Raw genomic sequence first — 18,987 nt, 5'->3', positions numbered from 1 at the left:
TACGATGTTCTCCTGGTTCTGCTCTGAGTGTTTCATTTTGTTCCAGTTCCAAACCTGAGGCATAGACCTGTCTGGTCTATGACCCACGCTGTAAGAGACTCAGTGGAAAAAAGTTGTGTTTAGTCTAGAGTAGAGATCTGACATGATGGATACACAAGATGCCTTTTAGTATTTGAAGGGTTGTCACTTGGAAGAGGAATTAGACATGGAAATGTTTCAGAAAGGGAGAGCTTTGTTCAATATGAGGAAAAACACCCTAACATTTTGATGAGTCCACAAGTGAAATGTGCTGCAATGGGGGATATTGGAAGTCTTCAAATGGATGCTGAACAATGCCTTGTCCTGAATCATTGGTTCCCAGATTTACAAGGGGAAGGGATGTATAGATCATCAAGTGTACTCCTTTTATTTTATTTTATTTTATTTTTTTAGTGAGGCAATTGGGGTTAAGTGACTTGCCCAGGGTCACACAGCTAGTAAGTGTTAAGTGTCTGAGGCCGGATTTGAACTCAGGTACTCCTGACTCCAGGGCCGGTGCTCTATCCACTGCGCCACCTAGCTGCCCCATTTTATTTTCCAAATAAGGAAACTGAGGCCCAGGGAGGTAAAGATCAGGGTCACAGAACTAATATTTGAGACTATTGCACCCAGGAGGGAGAAAGGGAGTGGTGACCCAGGGAAATCCCCGGGTGGCCACAATCATTCATGTAGTATGGGCTGGCTGCCCTTCTGGGTGGCTGGGAGCTGCCATGAGAGCACAGGATGCCTGAAAATGTGGCTAGGATTCGAGTGGCTGTTTGCCGAACAGGGGATCACAAGATTGGGAAGGATTGAAAGTGTAGTCCAGAGCTTTGGTGAGGTGGCCCATCCTCACTGCCTTAAAACTCTTGCACCGGATGGTGCTTGAGATAGAAGCTAAGAATAGAAAGCTGGGGAAGAGGATAGAGATGGTTTAGAGGAAAGGGAAACAGAGGAAAATATTTTTCTCTCTCTTTCCCTCCCTTCTTCCCTTCCTGATACTTACTGCAGTGGTGTTATGTGGGGTGGGTGAACCGGGAATTTGAGAGTAAACAGTTCAGCAGTTTTAAAGGGAAAGAGAGAGAGAGAGAGAGAGAGAGAGAGAGAGAGAGAGAGAGAGAGAGAGAGAGATTCCAGACTCCCCTTAATTTGTTTTGTTTTGTTTTTGGCAGGCAATGAGGGTTAAGTGGTTAAGTGACTTGCCCAGGGTCACACAGCTAGTAAGTGTCAAGTGTCTGAGGCTGGATTTGAACTCAGGTCCTCCTGAATCCAGGGCCCAGTGCTTTATCCACTGCGCCACATAGCTGCCCCCTTTTTTGGTTTGGTTTGGTTTTTTGTTTTGACTCCCCTTAATTTGTAAACTTGCAAGGTTTCTTCATCCACCCTGAGAAAAGAGCTTATTGTGGGTTATAAAATTCCTAAACAAGGAAATGCTCTTACTGAGAATTTATCAGTTTGCTTATTATATAGAAGTAATCTCTAATGATTGATTTTTACACTGGGATAAGTTTAAAATCAAGAAGAAGAAGAAAAGAAAAAAATAAGGGAAAGATGTTATGTGAAACCTCTTATGTGCATGTGTCGCCTGATAAACTTTTATTGCTCATTGCAAGTACATGAGAGTAGAAAAATAACTGTATCTTGCCCTAAGCTGTGATTGGTGAAACTTGCTATTTAAGCTCTCTGGGGACTGTAACTGATATTGTTTTTGAGTTTTGATTTCAGGTATAGCTGTCTGATGGATCGTTAAGTCAGTAATCCACAATTTGATAGAAATGCCACAAGTTCCTTAGACGGAATGTGATCTTGAACTGTTACAGGTGGAGGGAAGTCTGTATCTGGAAAAAAAAAAAAAAAGCTGAGAGGATGATCTTGGTTACCGCCTAAGGCAGGATCCTTCTGGCTCAGTTTTCCCATTGTGTTCCTGTTGAACAGGAATGTTTCCCACGTGGCTATTTCTGAGTCTGGCTAAGAGATAGAGTTGTTACTACATGACTGGTTGTCACCTGTGACTCTTACCTGAAGTCAAACAGAGCTAAGGATGCTTTATCTTGCAATATATGTGCCCTTAGGCTTAAGCCTGAAGGACCAATTTGATGCTGTTATAATCATATCCCTGCTTTTTCTTTTATAGCAGATTTCTATAATCAGAGCAAGGGGTCAGTAGAAGATGTGAGCACAATGCAAGTATATAAGATCTTACTGTTTTCAGTCTGAATGTGTAGTCATTCCTTATCCCAAATACTAAGCAAATTAGTACTTGGGCTTATCACCTGCCTGTTGTTACCTAACAATTACAATTGGAGTAAAGTCAACCTCTTGTAAGTCATTTATTTGTGTAACCACTGAAGCTGGGGGTGGAAAACCTCTACCCACAAGAGTACTGTTACTTATGGTTTTATGTACAGGATGGAATCCTGGGTTGCATCTGCTCCTCCTAAAGCAATTGGAATCAATTAGAGTAGAGATTTTTGAGGAAGCAACAACACCAGATAACCCTGCATGTCAGATGGAAATTATTCTAATGGGACATTAAATTCTCCGAAGTTCCAAGTGAACTATGGGTTAACATAGTGATATGCAAGCATAAAATTTATGCTATTTAGCCCAGAAATTAAAGTCCTTTTCTACAGTTGAAGTTAACTTGGCAAATTTTACATGAACTCATTTGCACAGCATAGGTTATTTTCTTTTTTTTTTTTGAATAGAATTTTATTTTCCAAAATATATGTAAAAACAAATTTTAACATCAATTAAAAAAAAAAATTGTTCCAACTTCTCTTCCTCCTCCATTCCCACCCCCCACCCACTAGAACTCAAGCATTTCAAAATAAGGTATACATGAGTAGTCATGGAAAACATTCCCACATCAGCTAGGTTGTGAGAGACAACAGTCAAAAAACTCCCAAAACTTCAGACTGAGGAATTGTCAAAGAGAAAAAAATTAAAAAAAAAAATGTGTTTCCAGGGGCAGCTAGGTGGCGCAGTGGACAGAGCACCGGCCCTGGAACCAGGAGCACCCGAGCCCAAATCCGGGCCCCAGACACCCAACACCCACCTGCCACATGACCCCGGGCAAGCCACCCAACCCCAATTGCCTCACCAAAAAAGAAAAAAAAAGAAAAGAAAAAAAACGTGTTTCCATCTATTTTCAGATACTATCACTTCTTTCTCTGTAGATGGGTTGCCATTTTCATAAGTCCTTCAGGGTTATATTGGACCATTGCCTTGCTGAAAATAACCACAGGCTTCCCAGCAGATCATCTTACACTATTGCTGTTATTTTGTATACAGTGCATTTCACTCTCCTTGGAAAAACAACTGACCTAGAAAGTAAATCTAGGAGAGATATGTATGTATGTCTTTCCAGGTTTTTCTAATAGTATCCTGTTCATCATAACCTAAATAATGTACTTTAAACTTAAAGAATTTTCTTCATATTAGCCCAGCAAAGTCATCATAACTATTTCCCTCCATACTATTCCTTTCCCATGCTATTTACTCTGTTTTCTATCTTCTTTTAAACTATTCCTCCTCAAAAGTGTTTTACTTCTGACTGTCCCCTCCCCTACTCTGCACTCCCTTTTTTTTTCACCCTTCCTTCCTTATCCTCTTCCCCTCCTACTTTCCTTTAGGGTTAAATAGATTACTCCTCCCAACTGGGTGTGAATGTTATTCCCTCCATGAGCCAACTCTGATGAGTTTAAGGTCTTCGAGCTAATTCTATGTTCCAAATTTTCTTCCTCCCTCTCTCCTCAACCCTCCCTATGAAATCAAGCAATTCAATGTGCTGTTACACAGAACATCTTTACTTTCCTCAAAAGTATTTTGCTTTTTACTGCTCTGTCCCCCAATCTGCCCTTCCCTCCTTCCCCTCTCCCCCCCCTTATCTCCCTCCCCTCCCTCAAGGCAAAAATATATTACTATACCCACTTGGGTATGTATGTTAGTCCTTTTTTGAGTCAATTCTGATGATATTAAGGTTCACTCACTCCCCAATTCCTTCCCCCTCTTCCCCTCCCCTCCATAAGCTTTTTTCTTGTTTCCTTTATGTGAACAACCTCTCCCCAGACCATCTCTCCCCTTCCCCCTCCCCCAGTCTATTTCTCCTACACCTCAACCCTATTTTTAAGGATGTCATTATGGGTTAGTTAGGTGGCACAGTGGACAATGCACCAGCCCTGGACCCAGGAGGCCCCAAGCCCAAATCTGGCCCCAGACATAAGACTCCCCACAAAGAACAAAACATAACATCCCTTCGTATTCAGTTCAGACCTGTGTCCTCTATTAAATCCTTACTGACATAGTTCTTATGAGTTTGAAGTGTTATCTTCCCATGTAGGAATATAAATTGTTTGATCTTTTAGTATCCCTCATGAAGTCTTTTTCCTGTTTATCTTTTTATGCTTCTCCAGGGTCTTGTATTTGAAAGTCAAATTTTCTATTCAGTTCAGGTCTTTTCATAACAAATGCCTGAAAGTCTTCTTTCTCCTTGAAGTTCCATGTTTGCCTCTGAAAGATGATGCTTAGTTTTGCTGGGTACGTGATTTTTGGCTGTAGTTCCAGTTCCTTTGCCCTCTGGAATATCATATTCCATGCCCTCCGGTCCTTTAATGTAGAAGCTGCTAGATCTTGCTTTATCCTTATTGGAGCTCCACAGTATTTAAATTCCTTTTTTCTAGCTGCTTGCAATATTTTCTCCTTGACCTGGGAGTTCTGGAATTTGGCTATAATATTCCTGGAGGTTTTCCTTTTGGGATCTCTTTCAGGAGGTGATCGATGGATTCTTTCAATTTCTATTTTAGCTTCTGCTTCTAGAATATCAGGGCAATTTTCCCTCACAATCTCTTGGAGGATGGTGTCTAAGCTCTTGTTTTGGTCATGGTTTTCAGGTAGTCCAATGATTTTCAAATTATCTCTCCTAGATTTATTTTCTAGGTCAGTTGTTTTTCCAAGGAGATATTTCACACTGCCCTCTATTTTTTCATTCAATTGGATTTGCTTTACTGTGTCTTGGTTTCTCATAAGGTCACTAGCTTCCATTTGTTCAATCCTAATTCTAATTATTTTCAGCAGACAGTTTTTTAATCTCCTTTTCCATTTGGCTTTTCAAACTGTTGACTTTTTTCTCATGACTCTCCTGCATCGCTCTCATTTCTCTTTCCATTCCTTCCTCTCTTTCTCTACATCTTTGTTCTATCTCTCCTACTTTCTCTTCAAAGTCCCTTTTGAGAGCTTCCATGGCCTGAGACCAGTTCATATTTTTCTTGGAAGCTTTGGATGTTGGAGCTTTGACCCTATTATTATCTTCTTCTTCTGAGGATGTATTGTGGTCTACCTTTCCCCCAAAGAAGTTTTCAATGGTCTTCTGCTTTCTCTGCCTACTCATCCTGGCTTACTATTTCTTAGCTTTTTACTCCTTCTTAAAGTGTAGGGCTGCTTCCAGGACACACTGTTCGTGCTACAGCGTGGCCCAGAGGCTGAATGGGCTTCTTTTCAGCCTGCCTGGCTTGTGAGTAATCACAGCCACTTTCTCTTTGACCCGGAAACAGAAGTCTGATTGAACTCTGATTCTCTATGGTCGGAAGCTTGGCGTGCTTTTACCCCTCCCCCACTGGGCCACCACCACTTGATTCAGCCCACTGGTTCAGACCCAGAGTGCTTTGCTCCAACTCCAGTAGATACTACCTCCACTTTACCCCGGCCTACCGCCGAACCCCCTCACCAGTCCCTAATCAGAGCCTCAGAAGCTGCTGGTGCTGAAGACTCTGATGTGCTGGAAGCACTGTCCCTGGCTGGGTCCGGACCGCGGGCTGAGCTGTTCAGCCTGATCAGTAGGTGATCAGAATTGCCCTCTTTTGCGGAGAAACAGTCTCACTCTGTTCTTATGTGCATTAGGCTGTTCTGAGTTTTGATTTTTGCTGCATTATTTGGGCGTGAATGGACGGGTTTATCTGGAGCTTGTGGGAGTCACAGCCTCTCCTCCACCATCTTGGCTCTCCCCCATAGGTTATCTTCTTATGAAAAATATTCTGGGGCAGCTAGGTGGCACAGTGGATAGAGCACTGGCCCTAGATTCAGGAGGACCTGAGTTCAAATCTGGCCTCAGACACTTAACACTTACTAGCTGTGTGACCCTGGGCAAGTCACTTAACCCCAATTGCCTCACTTTAAAAAAATGGAATATCTATATAAAGGATGGAATGTGGATTCCAAGACATGCAGTATGAATATCCATGTAAGGAAGAGCCATACATGTTGCACTTAAAGTACATATAGTCACAATTTAAAGCAATCAGTATCTTCTTCATGAGTACTGCAACCAATGAATAATGCTAGTGTTAAGGGCTAAAATTCTAACTAAACTGTATAAAATATCTAATGAGTGGTCGCCAATAAATTATAAGCTTTAGCAAGAGTTAGACTTTCAAGCATTTATTAAGAAGAATAAGAATTTGGTAAAGAGAAAGGCCTAGATTCCTATCTATTAAAGGGAGAGCACATTTCTAGCTCCGCTCTCCACCAGAGTCCAGAGGAAAGAGCGCCAGTCTCTTCCTTCCTCCTCCCACTCGCCCGCATCACTTCCTGACGCCAAATAAAAGACTCCTGGTCTTGCCCTCAAAAACCTTCGCTTCATGGGTGGAACTCTTCTACAGTAGGTCTCCAGCAGGTGGCGTCATTCCAATCGTTACACTAGTTAGAATAAAGAAGGCTCCTTTCCCTAGGTAACCTACATGTATAAATATCAGAGGGGAATAGAGGGAATTTGTGGGAATTCAAAGAAATTCACAATGTACACCTGCCACCATGGACACACTGACCCCCCTGTAAGTAAGTCTTGTTTAAATAAATTCTATCTCTTTCACCCTGGAGCTGCCAATGGCTTTCTTTGGGATTGAGTTTTCATCTGGGTACTGGGGCATTATATACCTGAGCCCTTGCCATTGCCCACATTATGAAATTCTTGTTCAGGAAAAGATATATGTATGCAAAAAGAAATAGCATGATATGTTAATAAGTCTGTTCTTGGTAATGAAAACTAGGTAAATGTCAATGAGGAAATCATTAGGCTGTTTTTTCACCAAGAAACCAATAACACCTGTTGTATGAAGATATATATTTCAAGGAACCCTTTCTTTAGATGTAATTAAAGTTTTACATACCTATAAAGTATAACAAAAGAAATAAGAACCTGAGAATTCTCACTGGGTGAGAGACCAATGAAAGAACCCTATATTAAATAATTGAATCAATAAACATTTATTACATGCCAACTATATGTCAATCACTGTGTTAACCACTCAAGATGGAAATAGAAAAGTGACACGGTCCATGTGTTCAAGAAGTTTACATTCTGTTGATTCTACTACATTTCAAATCTATTAAAACAATACTGGGGGACAGCTAGGTGGCACAGTGGATAGAACACTGGCCCTGGAGTCAGGAGGAACTGAGTTCAAATCCGGCCTCAGACACTAAACACTTACTAGCTGTGTGACCCTGGGCAAGTCACTTAATCCCAATGGCCTCACTAAAAAACAAAATAAAACAAAACAGAATAATACTGGGGGGGGGGTGCAGTTAGGTGGTGCAATGGATAAAGCACCAGAACTGGATTCAGGAGGACATGGGTTCAAATCTGGCCTCAGACACTTGACACTTACTAGCTGTATGACCCTGGGCAAGTCACTTAACCCTCATTGCCCTGCAAAAAACAAAAACAAAAACCAATACGGGTACAAAACAAATGGGTCACTAAAGTAACAGAGAGCTAAATGTCCATGCTACAGACTAGCAAAGATAACAAACAAATGGAGAAGTTAGTGTCAGAGGAGCTGGAAGAAGAGAGACACACAATTTGTAAAAATTCTTTTTTTATTATGAACTTAACCTTTAAACAGGAAGATTCCAAATAAACAAAGAACAGAAAGAATGTTGTAGATGGATATAATGGAATATCATTGTGTAGTAAGAAATGACAGATAGAAGGAACATGAAGAAACAAGATTTGTTTGGGCTGGTACAGAATAAAAAAAAGTAGAAGTAGGACCAATACGCAGTAACTAAACAAAATAAATGGAACAATTTCTTTTTTGTTTGTTTGTTTTTTAGTAAGGCAATTGGGGTTAAGTGACTTGCCCAGGGTCACACAGCTAGTAAGTGTTAAGTGTCTGAGGCCAGATTTGAACTCAGGTACTCCTGACTCCAGGGCCGGTGCTCTATCCACTGTGCCATCTAGCTGCCCTAATGGAACAATTTCTAAAAGAAAGATATCCTTTAAGTAACTGGAAAATCAATAATTATAGAAATTAGCCAGTGAAACACAACACCTTCTTTATAGCTAAGAGCTGTATACCTTGTCAAATGGAATCACGTTTTTCTTTCTTACACGACAGAGTTCAGTTCTCTGGTGAGAGAGGGATGGAGTATTTAGAAATTATTTCCCTCTTTTATTTATTTCCTATTTATCCTGTATATAGCTTGCTGTGTATATATTTGTTTGCATGTGGTCTCACCCATTAGATTGTAAACTTCTTGAGGAAAAGGACTGTCTTTTCCTTCTTTTTGTATTCTCAGTGCTTAGCATATTACCTGGCACTTAGTAAATGTTTATTGAATCAAATTAAATACATAAACATACAGTATCATATTATAATATACATAAACATTGTGTGTTTATATATACAAATACATACACATATACATACACACATATATCTATATCTATATATCTATCTTGTGTCATCTGAAATACTAGGGGGAAGACTGTCTCTGTTCTAAGTTATTGGGGAACTTAGCTGGGGTTTCTAATATATTGCTACTTATAAATTAGAGGCTATTACACCAGTTTGGGCAGCAAGAATTTATTATTAAATCATATTAAATGTTAGTAAAGAGTTGACCACATTAAACACAAGCCAAAACCTCACAGCATCGTAGAGCTAGAGCACATGGCTCCAGAGTTCACAAGTCCTACATTATGTACAGCTAGAGAGCCACAAGATGGGGGGACGAATGGCTGCCTCCTCCAGTGACCCAGGCCAAGAACGTGTAAGCCCTTTGTGGACCACAGGAGAGGTGGCCCTTATATACCGTTCAAAGCTAATTGGCTAGCATCATTCAAATCCATTGGTTGACAGGACCTGAGGGTGGTCCATATTAAAATGAGCAGTGCTGTGCTACTCAGGGTCAAGTGAAAGATAGACCTTCTGAGGGGAGTTTGATTTCCATTTCTATTGTCTCTGGGCTGGCTCTGAGAAACCAGCCAGAGTTCCTGAGTTGGGGGGGGGTCTCTGGGTCCCCCCAAAACCCATCATTAATAATTATTTTCTCACAATATATATATAAAATAAACAGCATCAATAAAACTTTCTAATGGGGAAGAGGGGAAATAAAGGTAAATGTTATGAATCCCAAGTACTAAAGCTTAGTCTAGACCCAAATTCTTTCTTTTTTTTTTTTTTGCAGGGTAGTTGGGGTTAAGTGACTTGCCCAGGGTCACACAACTAGTAAGTAATAAGTGTCAGAGGCCGGATTTGAACTCAGGTCCTCCTGAATCCAGGGCCGGTGTTCTATCTACTGTGCCACCTAGCTGCCCCTTAGACCCAAATTCTTAAAAAAAAAGTACTTTTATATGGAAGTATATATTATACATTCCATACTTCTGTTTAGCATAATTAAAACCTCATTGGCAGTAGTACATCCTGCATATACTTCTATCGCTTCATCACAGTCTTCTGGAGGAAGAGAACTAAGAGGTCATTACCTTCTTGCAGGAAGCCTGTCTCATGAGCAAACTCCCTATCAAGGATCTACAAGTACCACTACTCATTCAGTGGTCCCTCCCTAGCCCAGCAGTTGGGACCTCCCCTTCTGTAGGAATTCCATAGAGAGATGGAGGATGAAACACCAAATCTTTGAGCCTTTAAAGGTCTCTGCTGTTCAGAGTGGTCTGTGTCTCACTTCCCTGCTCTTATCAGAAAGCAAGCCACCTCCCAACAGAGACCCCTTGGTCCCCTGAGCCCTTCCTATGAAAGACCTGTCCAGTGTAGACCATAATGGCAACAATATGGAGAGGTTCCATCAGTCACAGATTACAATAAGCAAAGGTCTACACCAGGTCTGCCTTTGTCAATGTATCTGGCAGTGTCCATTCCACCAGCTGCTGCCATTGGAGCCCCCACCACTGCTCCTCGCTGTCCATTGTGCCGGGTCCAAGTAATGTCCCCACTCCCTGCATTATGCCTAGCAAAGTCTCCCAATGCCATGGGCACCCCCTGGAAAGATGGATAGAGCTTAGGGTCTGGAGTCACAGAAAGAGGCCAAATCTGGCCTCAGACACTAGTTTTTGGAGCCTGGGCAAGTTCCTTAGCCTTAGTCTGCTTCAGTTTCCTCAAGTATAAAATGGAGATAATAGTAGCATGTACCTCCCATGGGTTTTTGTGGGGGTCAAATGAGATAATATTTGTAAAGTACTCAGCACAGTGCCTGGTACATATTAAATACATATTAAATAAATGCTTATCTTCATTCTTTCTTTCCTTTTTCCTTTCTTTCCTTCTCTCCTTATTTACTTTTTTACTTCTTCAATCCCTTATTTTCTTCCTCCCTCCCTCCCTCCCTCCCTTCCTTCCTCCATACTAGTTCACTTGGTGGTCTCATCAGCTGCCAAGGATTCAATTATTATCTCATACAGATGATTCTCAAGTCTTTTTATCTAGGCCCTAATCTCTCTGCTGACATCTAGTCTCAGATCTCTGACTTTCAGACATCTCAAAGTGGATGTTCCATAGACACCTTAAACGCAATGAATCCAGAACTGAACTCATTCCCTTTCTCCCTAAATGCACCCCACTTCCAAATGTCCCTCATACTTTTGAGGGCACCAATATCCTTCCAGTCTCCCAAACTAGGTGTCATCCTTGATTCCTCACTTCCTCTCACCACCCATATCCAATCAGTGACCAATGCCTGTTGATCTCACCTTTGCAACATCTCTCAAACACACTCCATCCTCTCCTCTGATGCTGTCATCACCCTGGTGCAGGCCCTCATTACTTCCCACTTGGACTAGCGTGAGAGCCTGTTGGTGGGACCACTTGCCTCAAGTCTCTCCCCTCTCTCATCCAGCCTCCATTCAGCCACCAAAGGGATTTTCTGAAAGCAGAGGTTTAGCCACACTCCCCCTCCCACCCCCAATTCAATAAGAGATTCCTTATCACCTCCAGGATCACATGCAAAAGCCTCTCTTTGGTGTTCAAAGCCTTTGATAACAACACCATCCCAACCTTTCCAGTCTTCTTAGACTTTACATCTCCCCACTTACTCCTCCATCCAGTGATAGTAGCCCCACTGCTATTCCAAGAGAAAAGATGCCCTCTCTCACTCTCACTCTCTTTCTGTCTGTCTCTGTCTCTGTCTCTGTCTCTTTCTCTCTGTCTCTCTGTCTCTCTCTCTCTCGGCTCTGGGCATTTTCTATAGCTGCCCCCCAGGTGTGGAATCCTCTCCCTCCTTTTCCCAGCTTCCCCAACTTCTTCCAAGTCCCAGTTCCAATCCCACCTTCGCCTTCCCCAATCCCCCTGAATTCTTGTGTCTTCCCTGTTAATCCGTTCCTATCTATCCCATACATAGAGTTTGCTTATATGCATCAGTTGGGATGTTTTCTGCTCCTTCATACATGGGAGCAGGGTCTCCTTATTGCTCTTCTTTCCACCCCAGCTCTTAGTACAGTGCCTGGCACACAAAGTGCTTTAGAAATCTTTATTGATTGACTGGACACTGGTGGAAGTAAAATGAAAATTCAACAAACCACAATTTACACCAGGTATCACCTTCAGGGCATGAGTGCTAAAGGAACAGAGTATACTTGCTCCTGTTTCTAGTTGTTCAATGCCCACAGACAATTTACTGTGCAATCAATCCCCATTGGGGCAGGAGGAGCTTCCTTATGGGAGGCAGCCAGCACCAGCAGAAGCAGGAAGGCCATCCTGAGCTTCCTTCCTCTGAATTTTCCCTCCTCTACTTAGCTGTTAGTAGGACAAATGCTGTAGGCCAGGTCTGATTTGGGCCTCTCCTAGTGGATCAGGTTCAAAATGGCAATGAAATGGGGCCCGTGTACTGCACTCAATAGTGGAGTACCAAAGATGGTATTCTCAAGAGGAATATTGCACTGGTTCCGGTATGTTGGTCAAGCTGGAGAGAGAGAGCCATCTATTGCCCTCCTTGCTTTGGGGGTGACTGTTTCAGACCACCAGGAAGCTAGGAGGAAGGGAGCTAAGATCTCCAAACCTTCCTCCTGTCCCCGAGGCAAACTTGCTACCAAGGATCCATAAATACTACTGACCATTCATTGGTTCTTGGCCCACCAGTGGAGACCTTCCCTTCCTTGGGAGCCCCCTAGAGGGTGGAAGGTGAATCAACAGTCTCCCTTCCCTCCAACACCAGAAAGCAGCTACCTGCCAACAGCCACCCCTTGATCCTCTGAGCCCTTCCTAGGAAAGAGCTGTCCAGTGGGTACCATAATGACAGCAACAGGGAGGGCTTCCATCAGTTCCAGATCACAGTAAGCAAAGGGCTACTCTTGGCTTGCCTTTTCCAGTGTCTATAGCAATGCCCACTCCATTGAGGCCTGCATGTTTGTTTACTCTGCTGCCACCGGGGACTGAGACGTGGGCCATTCCACTGCCTGCTGCCCTTGGACCCCCATCACTTCCACTTGCCACTAGGATCCTCACTGTCCATTGTACTGGGTCCAAGTAATTTCCACACTCCCTGCTTTGTGCCTTCCTAGCAAGGTCCTCCAGTGCCATGGGCACTAGATGGTGAGGTAGATAGAGGTCAGGGTCTGGAGTCAGAAAGAAATTATTTCAAATCCAGTCTCAGTTACTGACTGTTTGACCCTGGACAAGTCACTTAACCTGTGCCTGCCTCAGTTTCTCTAACTGTAAAATGTGGATAATAATAGCACCTACCTCTGAGCATTGTGGGAGAGGGGTGTGTGTGATCAAATAAGATAATATTTGTAAATCACTTAGCACAGTGCCTGGCAAGTATGAAGTGTGAAATGAATGCTTCTTCCCCACCCCCAATCCCTCCCTCATTTCCTTCCTTCCTCTCTCCCTGCCTCCCTCTCTTCCTCTCTCCCATCTTCCTTCCTTTCTTCTTCCCTCTCTCCCTTGCTCCCTTCCTCCCTCATTTCCTTCCTTCCTTCCTTCCCTCCTTCCTTCCCTCCTTCCTTCTTCCCTTTCTTCCTTCCTTCCTCCCTCCCTCCCTCCTTCCTTCCTTCTTTCCTCCCTCCCTCCCTTCTTTCCTTGACCTGAGATCTTTACCTCTGTGTCAGTAGAACAATGATGAAGAGTCTCCCACTGTTAGGATACAGTCATGCTCCTCCAGCATTGTACCTGGCCAAGTACTGCTAGGGGCTCTGCCACAATGGGGTCCTGGCACCTCTTCCCTTGGCCAGGGCTTAAGCTCAGCCCCACTGTGTTTGGCACCACTGTGCCCATTTGGGGATGAGTGATGCTGCAGGCACTGGAGGTCCTGTTGGAGTCTCAACAGTGACCCCTGTTCCAGGACCTGACCAATCCCAGGCCCTGCCACTGTTAGCCCCTGAGAACTACCCCTAATGATGAGGTCTGAGTGCTGCTAATGTGCCCTTCTGCCTGGTCCAGATTCTTGCCTCAGGCTCTACCACTCTTTCAGTCTGAGGACTGCCCCTCACTGCCAGGCTGAGACCCCCAGTGGGAGCTGCTGCCATCCCCTTCTTTGAAAACCTGATCTGGGAACCATTTCTGGGCCTCCTCACTCGTCCCTCAATAGAAATTCCAGAGAGAAAGAATTATAGTTCACAGGAATAAGAGAAATCTCTTTTAAAATTTGAAAATTGATAAAGCTTCTCCTCTTCTCAGCAAACCAACTAGTGAATCTTTGGCACATTGTCCATGCCCCAATTCCAGAAGATGTCTAGGGTTGTGGGAAGAATCAGGTCTTTTCCTCTCAGATGCTTCCTCACCCCCCACCTTGCATCAAGGAATGTCACACAGTCCAAAAGACTCCCAAATTCCATCTAAAATGTCCTAAGCAGGTCTTTGGCACAATTCTTAGACGAGCCCCCAAATACAGGCTTTAGGGGATGGACACATCAATCATTGTCACTGCCAATATAAAATTTATGAAAACTCAACAATGGAAAATTTATTTTATTCATCATCTTTAGGTCTTACTCTTATGGGTACAGAGTATATGCAAAACTTTTTCCTACCTGCTGCATGCCCACAGTTTATTGTGCAATCCAACGCCCTTGAGGCAATGAGAACTTTCTCATGGTGTACAGCCAGCATCAACAGAATGAGGGAGGCCATCCAATCAATCAGTAGATAAATAAACTTTTATCACTGCCCACAAGGTTCCAGGCAGTGTGCTAAGCTCTGAGTATACAAAAAAGGTGAAAGACAGTCCCTCTCAAAGAGCTCATAATCCTTTCTCTTTTGTACTTTGGTTTTCCTATTTTTTTTTATAGCCCTCCTGTATTTTTGCTATTATCTTTTCAGTACATATCCCTTTATAAAAGGTAATTGATATTTACTGGTCATCAGTGGTATTGAGGAAATATCAAGTGCTTAAATTGCTAGTGGGATGCTAATCAATGGTGGGAAGCCAGGTGACACAGTGGATAGAGTGGTAGGCCTGGAGTCAGGAAGCCTTGAGTTCAAATCTGACCCCAGACGCTTACTAGCTATGTGACCCTGGGTAAGTCATTTAACCCCATTTGTCTCAGTTTCCTCACCCATAAAATGAGCTGGAGAAGGAAATGGAAAGCCACTCCAGGATCTTTGCCAAATGTAGTCATGGCAAATCAACATAACAACAAGAAGAAATCAATGATATCAGTGACAATAGGAAGGAAATAACTGTTACTGGAGATTGATAGTGGAGGCACAACCCACTTGAATAGTCATAGCAAGACAACCCCAACCTCTCAGAGAAGATACAGTGAGTCACCCTAGGAGTTGGGATGAGGATCTGGGTCTATATAGGCTACACGTGGGGTCTTGTCAAGGATCCCTGCTTCTCATTTTGAAGTCTGAAGTCTCACGTCCCTCATGGATGACTCAAAGGTCTCTTAGCAAATGTATTCAGCATCACAAGGCTGTGCTTCAGAGAACTGACCGTCTGCCTGCTGCAGAAGTGGTCTACTGTTTTTCTTTTCTTTTCTTTCTTTTTTTTGTGGGACAATGAGGGGTAAGTGACTTGCCCAGGGTCACACAGCTAGAAAGTGTCATGTGTCTGAGGCTGGATTTGAACTCAGGTCCTCCTGAATCCAGGGCCGGTGCTTTATCCACTGGGCCACCTAGCTGCCCCCGGGTCTACTGTTTTTCAAGCCCCTTGTTGTCGTACTTGGATTTCAATCCCTATCGTAGCCTTAGCTTCAGTGATCTGTCCTCTTGACTCCAGTCTTACAAGTGCATTTCCTGGTATCTATTCATCCTCCAAGTCCTCTTCTTCCTTCCAACTTTTAGAACTATCTTTTTAAATTTAAATTTTTAATTGCCCTCTGCTTGGTGTTCAAATCCTTTCAGGTCTCCTTCTCCCATGTTTTCAGTCTTCTTATACCCTTATCCCCAAATTAAAGAACAGATCATTGAAATGATGGTTTGTGAGCGCTCAGAAAAGGAGTTATCGTGGGTTCATAGGAGCAGTTCATACTCATTAACTTCTTTTTTGATTCTTTTAAAAAAAAATGGAATGCTTGGGGGCAGCTAGGTGGCGCAGTGCATAAAGCGACGGCCCTGGATTCAGGAGGACCTGAGTTCAAGTCTGACCTCAGACACTTGATGCTTACTAGCTGTGTGACCCTGGGCAAGTCACTTAACTCTCATTGCCTCATAAAAAAAAAAATGGAATGCTTCACAAATTTGCATGTCAGCCTTTAGCAGGGGCCATGTTAATCTTCTCTGTATCATTCCAATTTTAGTATATGTGCTGCCAAAGCAAGCCCGATTCTTTTGTTATTGTTCAAGAAAATGCCACATACCTAGAATTTATAAACTTAGGCAATGCATTTGACAAAGTGCTTCATGTTGTCCTTATGGACACAATAAAAAGATATGGACTAGATGACAATACTATTGGGAACGGGAAGAGACCTCAGAGGGGATCTGTAAATGAACAGATTTCCTTCCCTTTAACAATATTGCTGAGAAGTTGTCATGCAGGTATTGAGAACTCTCTTGTTGTACAGTCATTTCAGTCATCTCTGATTATTTGTGAGTCCCTTTTGGGGTTTTCTTGGAAAAGGTACTGGAGTGGTTTGCCATTCCCTTCTCCATCTCACTTTATAGAAGAGTAAACTGGAGCAAACAGGGTAACACAGTGTTAAGGGCTAAAATTCTAGCTAAACTGTCTAAAATATCTAATGAGTGGTCGCCAATAAATTATAAGCTTTAGCAAGAGTTAGACTTTTAAGCATTTATTAAAGAGAATAAGAATTTGGTAAAGAGAGAGAAAAAGGCCTGGATTCCTATCTATTAAAGGGAGAGCACATTTCTAGCTCCGCTCTCCACCAGAGTCCTCAGGAAAAGAGAGTGAGCGAGCGCCAGTCTCTTCCTTCCTCCTCCCACTAGCCCGTGTCACTTCCTGATGCCAAAGAAAAGACTCCTGGAGGTCTTGCCCTCAAAGACCTTCATTCATGGGCGGAACTCTTCTACAGTAAGTCTCCAGCAGGTGGCGTCATTCCAATCGTTACAACAGCTAGTAAGTGTCTGAGGTCAGATTTGAACTCAGGAAGATGATTCTTCCTGACTCTAAATACTGTACTACCTAGTTCCCTGAGAATTCATTACTTCCTGACAATGTTTGGTCAGTCAGTCAAGCATCTATTAAGCACCTATTAAGGGCCAGGGGAAGCTAGGTGGCACAGTGGGTAAAGCACTGGCCCTGAAGTAGGGAGGACCTGAGTTCAAATCTCACCTCAGACACTAGTTGTGTGACCCTGGGCAAGTCACTTAACCCCAATTGCCTTAAACATCCAGGACCATCTCTAGCCATCCTGATATATATCTTGCCACTGGACCCAGAAGGCTCCAGAGGAGAGAGTGAGGCTGGTGACCTTGTACAGCCCTCCCTCAGTTAAATCCAATTCACTGAAAGTCATAATATCACCATGACGCCATGGTCCTTTTTGAGAACAAAGGACAAACAACAACAACAACAGCAGCAACAATTGGGCCAGGCATTCTGCAATGTCCTGGGGAAAAGAAAATCTCTATTCTTTCTTTTATTTTCTTGGTAGTATTGTGACTCTCAATTCTCAAGGAACTCACAGCCTGATGGGGAAGATAGCATGCAGACCCCTATGTACAAACAAGCTATATACAGGATAAATTGGAGATAATTAAGAGAGTAAAGGCAATAACTTTCAGAGAGGTCAAGAAAAGCATCCCAAAGAAGGTGGAATTTTATCTGCAGCTTGAAGGAAGGCAGGAAGTGGAGATGGGCATGGAGAGCAGTCCAGGTATGGGGGAGAGCCAGGGAAAATGCAGAGTCAAGTGTCTTGTTCAAGCTCAGCAAGAGGCCAATGGAAGCAGTTCACAGAGTATGTGGGGGGTAAAGGATTTTTTAAAAAAAAGGAAAATTAGGAAGGAGCTAGGTTGTGAAGGGCTTAGAATGCCAAGGAGATTTTATATGCAATCCTAGAAATAATAGGGAGCCACTGGTGTTTATTGAAGTAGGTTGGAGTGAGGTGACATGGTTAGAACTGTGGTTTAAGAAAGTTAATTTGAAAGATGAGTGGAGGGTGGACTGTAGTGGGGAGAGACTTGAGGAAGGTGTGAGGTGGTGAGGACCTATACCAGGAGTCACAGTTTCAGAAGAGACAAGGGGGTGTATACCATTGAAAGTTATGTTGACTCAGTGACCCATTGTTCCCAGGTCAACTTGTCAACTAGTGTTGGGAAAGACAAAGGGAAGCCAAGTCCACAACTTTTTGCATTACCTGAGATGAAAGGGCCCAACCTCTTTTGCTGACTTTGACCTATCTTAATTGTCTTAATTCATTCTGAAAGTTCCCAATAAAAGCTGGCCCCACCTTAAAGCCATTGCTGATCTCCAGTGTCTGCTGCTACCTTGACCTACTGGTAATAAATTCCTTTGTCCTTGGTTTTCTCTCCATAATCAGAGGGAAAGCCCAAATGAAGAATTTCCCTCTCAGTACTGAACAGGAGAGTGAGTTAATTTGAGTTACTCATTTCACTTTTGGACAGCTCTGATTATCAGCAACCTTTTCCTCATACTGACTGAAATCTACCATTTTGCGATTACCATACATTGCTCCTAGCTCTGCTATCATCACAAAGGCTGATCTATCCCTTTCTGATGACCCTCATTACAATATTTGTTGATTATAAAACATTTCAAAGCCAAATATAAAGTAATTATTAAATGATTTCGGGGCAGCTAGGTGGTACAGTGGGTAAAGCACCGGCCTTGGATTCAGGAGTACCCGGGTTCAAATCCGGCCTCAGAACTTGACACTTACTAGCTGTGTGACCCTGGGCAAGTCACTTAACCCCCATTGCCCCACCAAAAAAAAAAATGATTTCTATTTTTCAATATCCATGTTTGTTTTTCTCTGTGACTAATTATAACTGATTTTATATAGTGATCTGTAACATATAAATTACTTTGCATATATTATCTCAGATGACGTAAATAAAAGTTTCAAAGTTGTTAAAAATTTTAAAAGGGGCAGCTAGGTGGTGCTGTGGATAAAACACTGGCCCTGGGTTCAGGAGGACCTGAGTTCAAATCTGACCTCAGACACTTGACACTAGCTGTGTGACCCCGGGCAAGTCACTTAACCCCCCTTGTCCTGAAAAAAAAAAATTAAATAGATTTTGGATTCCAGCAGAGGTTGTATGACTAGTCATCACTTCTGTGGCAGAGAAGATTCCGCCTGAACAGAGGTTGGGA

The 18,987-nt window shown here is 42.9% G+C and overlaps 1 non-coding gene across 1 annotated transcript; it reads right to left on the bottom strand.

Moving 5' to 3' along the window:
* Positions 1-15,908: 15,908 nt before the first annotated feature.
* On the bottom strand, positions 15,909-16,011 carry LOC122730314. Its single transcript, XR_006353498.1, has one exon. It is a non-coding gene; the product is annotated as a U6 spliceosomal RNA (small nuclear RNA).
* Between the last annotated feature and the right edge of the window lie 2,976 nt (positions 16,012-18,987).

Source organism: Dromiciops gliroides, chromosome 5, assembly GCF_019393635.1.
Source record: "Dromiciops gliroides isolate mDroGli1 chromosome 5, mDroGli1.pri, whole genome shotgun sequence".
Lineage (NCBI taxonomy): Eukaryota > Metazoa > Chordata > Mammalia > Microbiotheria > Microbiotheriidae > Dromiciops > Dromiciops gliroides.
The sequence above is the reverse complement of the archived record's forward strand: the minus strand, read 5'-3'. Positions and strand labels throughout refer to the sequence as shown.